This window comes from Silene latifolia, chromosome X (assembly GCF_048544455.1).
Source record: "Silene latifolia isolate original U9 population chromosome X, ASM4854445v1, whole genome shotgun sequence".
Lineage (NCBI taxonomy): Eukaryota > Viridiplantae > Streptophyta > Magnoliopsida > Caryophyllales > Caryophyllaceae > Silene > Silene latifolia.
The window spans coordinates 335885801-335891611 of record NC_133537.1 but is presented as its reverse complement, the minus strand read 5'-3'; the positions used below and the strand labels follow the sequence as shown (position 1 = coordinate 335891611).

The 5811-nt window shown below is 44.5% G+C and overlaps 1 non-coding gene across 1 annotated transcript; it reads left to right on the top strand.

The window, feature by feature from the left end:
* The first annotated feature begins 4697 nt into the window (after nt 1-4697).
* LOC141624478 (small nucleolar RNA R71) lies at nt 4698-4804 on the top strand. The gene has a single exon (XR_012534285.1). It is a non-coding gene; the product is annotated as a small nucleolar RNA R71 (small nucleolar RNA).
* Nucleotides 4805-5811: the final 1007 nt, after the last annotated feature.

Sequence of the window (5811 nt, the reverse complement as noted above, 5' to 3'; positions counted from 1 at the left end):
TTTCCTTGTACAACCTAGAGCTCTCATAAGCCTCTAGTCGGAATTCTTCAAGCTCATTGAGGTCAAGTAGCCGCTTCTCCCCGGCGCTCTTTAGGTCAAAGTTTAGTAGACGGATGGCCCAATGTGCCTTATGCTCCAACTCAACCGGTAAATGACAAGGCTTACCGTACACCAACCGGAACGGTGAAGTTCCAATTGGTGTTTTAAAGGCGGTCCGGTAAGCCCACAATGCATCGTTGAGCTTGGTAGACCAATCTTTCCTTGACCGGCTCACGGTCTTTTCGAGGATCATCTTGATTTCACGATTAGAAATTTCGGCTTGGCCGTTGGCTTGCGGGTGATAGGCAAGGCTCCGCCTATGTTGCACCCCGTGCTTCTTGAGTAAAGCATCAAGAGTCCCTCTCCGGAAATGGGTTCCACGGTCACTTATCACAATTCGTGGGACTCCAAACCGGGGGAATATGATTGTCTCCATGAGCTTGGTCACGGATTTTGCGTCACAAGTCTTTGTTGGAATTGCTTCAACCCATTTGCTCACGTAGTCCACCGCAACAAGAATATACTCATTCCCATTTGATGAGGGAAAAGGGCCTTGGTAGTCAATGCCCCATACATCGAATAGCTCCACCTCAAGTATGTAGTTCATTGGCATTTCATGCCTCTTTGAAATGTTACCACTTCTTTGACACTTGTCACACTTCTTGACGTAGGTGGCCACATCGTGAAATAGGGAAGGCCAAAAGAATCCACATTGGAGCACCCTCGCGGCGGTTTTTCGTGAACTACCATGCCCTCCACTTGGCATGTCGTGGCAATGAGAGATTATGGGTTGGACTTCTTCATTGGGGATGCATCTTCTAATTATCCCGTCGGCACAAGCTTTGTAGAGACACGGTTCTTCCCAAAAATATTGCTTAAGGTCATGGAAGAATTTCTTTCTCTTATGGGAATCATAACCGTGTGGGATGACCCCGGATACCAAATAATTTACATAGTCCGCGTACCACGGGGTATCCATCAAAGCTAGTGCGAATAGTTGATCATCCGGTAATGTGTCATCAATTGGCAATCCATCCTTATCCTTGACATGGAGTAGCCGAGAAAGATGATCGGCTACCACATTTTCTACACCTTTCTTGTCTCTAATCTCGATATCGAACTCTTGCAACAATAGTATCCACCGAATCAAGCGGGGCTTTGACTCCTTCTTAATTAGCAAGTGTCTCAACGCCGTGTGATCGGTGTGCACAATAACCTTAGAGCCCACCAAATAAGAACGAAACTTGTTCATGGCGTAAATGACCGCCAAAAGCTCCTTTTCGGTGGTAGTGTAATGAGATTGAGCTTCATCCAAAGTCTTGCTCGCATAATATATGGCATGGAGTTTACCATTCTTCTTTTGTCCTAGCACCGCTCCCACCGCCACATCACTAGCATCGCACATCAATTCGAAAGGTTCTCCCCAAGTGGGAGGTTGCATGATTGGAGCGGTGATGAGAGCTTCCTTCAACCTATTGAATGCATCCAAACACTCATTAGTAAATTCAAATGGCACATCTTTTCCAAGCAACAAAGTTAAAGGTCGGGCAATCAAAGAAAAATCCTTAATGAATCTCCGGTAAAAACCGGCATGCCCAAGAAAACTCCTAATTCCTTTTACATTAGTGGGAGGGGGTAGTGTTTTGATCACTTCAATCTTGGCTTGATCAACTTCCAAGCCCTTACTTGACACTACATGACCCAAAACAACCCCGGATGTCACCATGAAGTGACATTTCTCCCAATTCAAGACTAGACCACTCTCTTGACATCTTTTCAAGACCTTACCCAAATTAGCTAGACATCCATCAAATGAGGTGCCTACGACCGAGAAGTCGTCCATAAACACCTCCATGATGTTCTCAACATACTCGGAAAATATAGCTAACATGCATCTTTGAAATGTAGCCGGCGCATTGCAAAGCCCAAAGGGCATGCGCCTATAAGCAAAGGTGCCGAATCGGCACGTGAATGTGGTCTTTTCTTGGTCATTAGGGTGAATCGGGATTTGGAAAAATCCCGAAAACCCGTCAAGGTAGCAAAAATGAGAATGTTGGGCAAGTCTTTCCAACATTTGGTCAAGGAAAGGGAGGGGGAAATGGTCTTTCCTAGTTGCCTTGTTTAGGCGCCTATAGTCTATGCACATTCTCCACCCGGTTGTGACTCTTGTTGGAATTAGTTCATTCTTATCATTGGTGACTACCGTGACCCCGCCCTTCTTCGGCACAACATGCACCGGGCTCACCCATGCACTATCGGAGATAGGGTATATTATGCTTGCATCATAGAGCTTCAACACCTCCTTCCTAACCACTTCTTTCATAGCGGGGTTAAGGCGGCGTTGAGACTCAATGGAAGATGCACTCTCATCCTCCAAATGAATGCGATGGGTGCAAAAAGAAGGGCTAATCCCCTTGATATCATCAATTGAGTACCCAATGACATCCTTGTATTGTTTCACAACATCAAGTAATTTTTGAAGTTCGGTGTCATTGAGTGCACTATTGACAATAATAGGGTAAGTATCATTAGGGCCAAGGAAAGCATGTTTAAGAGTAGAGGGAAGGGGTTTCAACTCCACTTGAGGAGGCGTGGATCTCTCCTCTTTCTTATCATCTCTTCTCAAACTTTCAAATTCTTTTTTTAGGGTCTTCTTCAATTGTTGCTTCCATAGCTAAAGCATACTCCAGGTGCTCCTTGCAATCTTTTACCTTGCCCTCAAGGAACCCTTGCAAACCCTTGTCTTCATCAAATTTCTTCATATCAACCCATTCTTCTACCACGTCAATCATATAACAAGACTTTTCTTCCGAAGGCTCTTTCATAGCCTTGTTCAAGGAGAATTCAACCTTTTCTTCACCCACTTGCAAAGAAAGCTTCCCATTCTTCACATCAATCATGGCACCCCCCGTAGCAAGGCAAGGGCGCCCCAATATGATGGGAATATTTGAGTCTTCGGGGATGTCCATGACATAGAAATCACATGGAAATGCAAGTTTCCCCACCTTGAGTGGGACATCCTCCACAAGACCAATAGGGTATCTTACCGACCTATCCGCAAGTTGGAGAGAAACCCTTGTTGGTGAAAGCTCATAACCCTTCAACTTCTTGAAAATTTTGAGGGGCATAAGACTAATGCTTGCCCCCAAATCACACAAAGCCCTCTCAATGTGCACGGTCCCAATCTTACAAGGTATGGAAAAACTCCCCGGGTCTTCAAGCTTTTGAGGAGCTTCATTCATGAGAATTGCACTACACTCTTTGGATAAGCTCACCGTAGTTGTTGGGCTCAAAGAGTTTTTGTTTGAGATAAGCTCCTTCAAGAACTTGCCATAGCTTGGGATCTCCTTTACGGCATCAATGAAAGGCATGGTAATGTTGATACCCTTCATCATGTCCATGAACTTCCCATACTTTTGTTCAAGTTTGGCTCTTGCCAACCTTTGTGGAAAGGGAACCGGTGGGACATAAGTTCTTACCACTTGTTGTTGAGGCTCTTCAACCACCCTTGTTGGTTCATCAATCACTTTTGGAGTTTCCACAACAATTTCCACAAGCTCATCTTTTCCCTCCTTTTCTTCAATTACCTTAGGAGGTTCAACCACCATTTGAGGTTCAATGACATTGCCCGGTCTACTACTCTTCCTTTTCTTGACAAATTCCCGGTCTTCCAAGTCTCTACCACTCCTCAAGTGAATAGCATTCATGGTTTTCGGATTTTCCTCGGTTTTACCCGGGAATTTACCTTGGGAGGCTTGTAGTTGGCTCATTTGGGTAGCCAATTGGGAGATTTGGTTGTCCGTCATCCGTTGAGAAGCTTGCATTTGGGTTCTAAGTTGGTTGATGGATGAGGTTGTCTCTTCTTGTTTTTGGGTGGTATGGTTGATGAATTGTGTTTGATGACTCATCATTTGTTCCATCATGAGTTCCATGTTTGACTTTGGTTGGGTGGGTTGTTGGAACGGTTGGAAATTTTGTTGGAAAGGTTGGGTGGTTTGTTGGAATGGTTGGGTGGTTGGTGGGTTAAGTGATTGAAATTGTTGTTGTCTTGGTTGGAAGGTTCTTCCTTGGAAACCCGGTGGACCTTGATTGAATGTCGTGTTTTGTTTTTGAGTTTGGAAGTTTGGTTGTTGTGACTTTTGTTGGAAGGTTGGGTTTTGGACATTTTGAGAGCCATAAGAGAAGTTTGGGTGGGCTCTCAATCCGGGGTGATATTGGTTGTTGTTAAATGCTTGCTTGGCCGGACTAGACTCCCATATCCCGTTCACTTGCTCCATACCACTTCCATCTCCAACCACCAAAGGACACTCATTGGGTGGGTGTCCTTGGTCTCCACAAAGCTCACAACTATAGACTTGGTTCCTCATAGAAGAATTGCTAGATGTTTTGCTTGAGCTCATCAAGGCAACTTGTTGCTTAAGCTCTTCTATCATCTCTTTCACTTCCACATTGTTGGCCGACTCGACCGTTGACTTCCCCTTCCTCTTGTGCCTATCATTGTTCCAATGAAAGGTACGAGAAGCCATTTCTTCAATAAGCTCTTTCGCCGTCTTGTGGTCTATCTTATCCAAAGCTCCCTTCCCCGAGCCTAATCAAGGTTCATCTTCATATCATTGTTTAACCCTTCATAGAAATTGTTGATGAGCTCATCATCTCCAATACCGTGGTGAGGACATAGCCTTTGGAGGCCCTTGTACCTCTCCCATGCTTCATAAAGGGTCTCATCTTCTTGTTGGGTGAACCCTTGGAGCTCACTCTTGATTCTTGCGGTTCGTTGGGGTGGGAAATACTTGTTGAGAAAAGCCTTAGAGACATCATCCCAAGTCCGAAGAGAGTCGGGTTCACAACTTTTAAGCCACTCCTTGGCGCTTCCCCTCAAAGAGTAAGGGAAAAGCCTAAGGCGTACGGCATCCTCCGTCACTCCATTGGCCTTGAACATGTCACAACTATCCAAGAACTCGTTGAGATGCTCGTTGGGGTTTTCGGTGGCTCCCCCTCCGAATTGATTCCCTTGGACTAGTTGTAGCAAGGTGGCTTTCACATCAAAATTGTTGGCTTGAATAGGTGGCTTCACAATACTCGGATTCACCACCTTTTTCGGAGCCAAGTTATCTCTCATAGGAACCGCGGCCATTGTTACTTCCGTTTAGGTGTTGCAAAAGGATTTTCGAAAGTTTCAAAGACCCGTGGTTCTCCTTGAAGGTTCTCAATTACTGGATTTTCTTGAGGAATCGGTGTTTCTATAAGCCCTCTTCTACGAAGTGAATTTAGTCTTCTTGCGGTTGCTTCGATCTCGTGGTCAATCGGACGTATTGGATGACCTCTTCGAGTTCTCCTTCTCATGCAAAAAGTCCTACACACTCAAGAGAGGGATTAGTATCAAAGGACTTAGTCTAAACAAGAATGAAAACAATTAATATCTAGTCGAACTCCCCAAGACGGCGCGCCAAAAACTTGATGGTATCAAGCTATACCTCGCAAGTGCACGATTCTATCGTTGTACACTATTAAGGGTCGATCCCACAAGGAGTTGAAAAGATTACTAATTGTTCTAATCCGATCGTTTAGCTAAGTCGAAAATAAAAGATGATGGTTGTTATACTAATGCTACCTAAGACAAAATGAAATGCAAACTTAACAAAAGCAAGGAAAATAAGCAAGAACGAAGGATAAGGTGTAATTCAAATAATTTAAAGGCCTAAGACTCGGTTCTTCCCAAACAATTCGCAATTCCACATGGTTAAATTTCTAGGCTAATCACAAAGGTAGTTA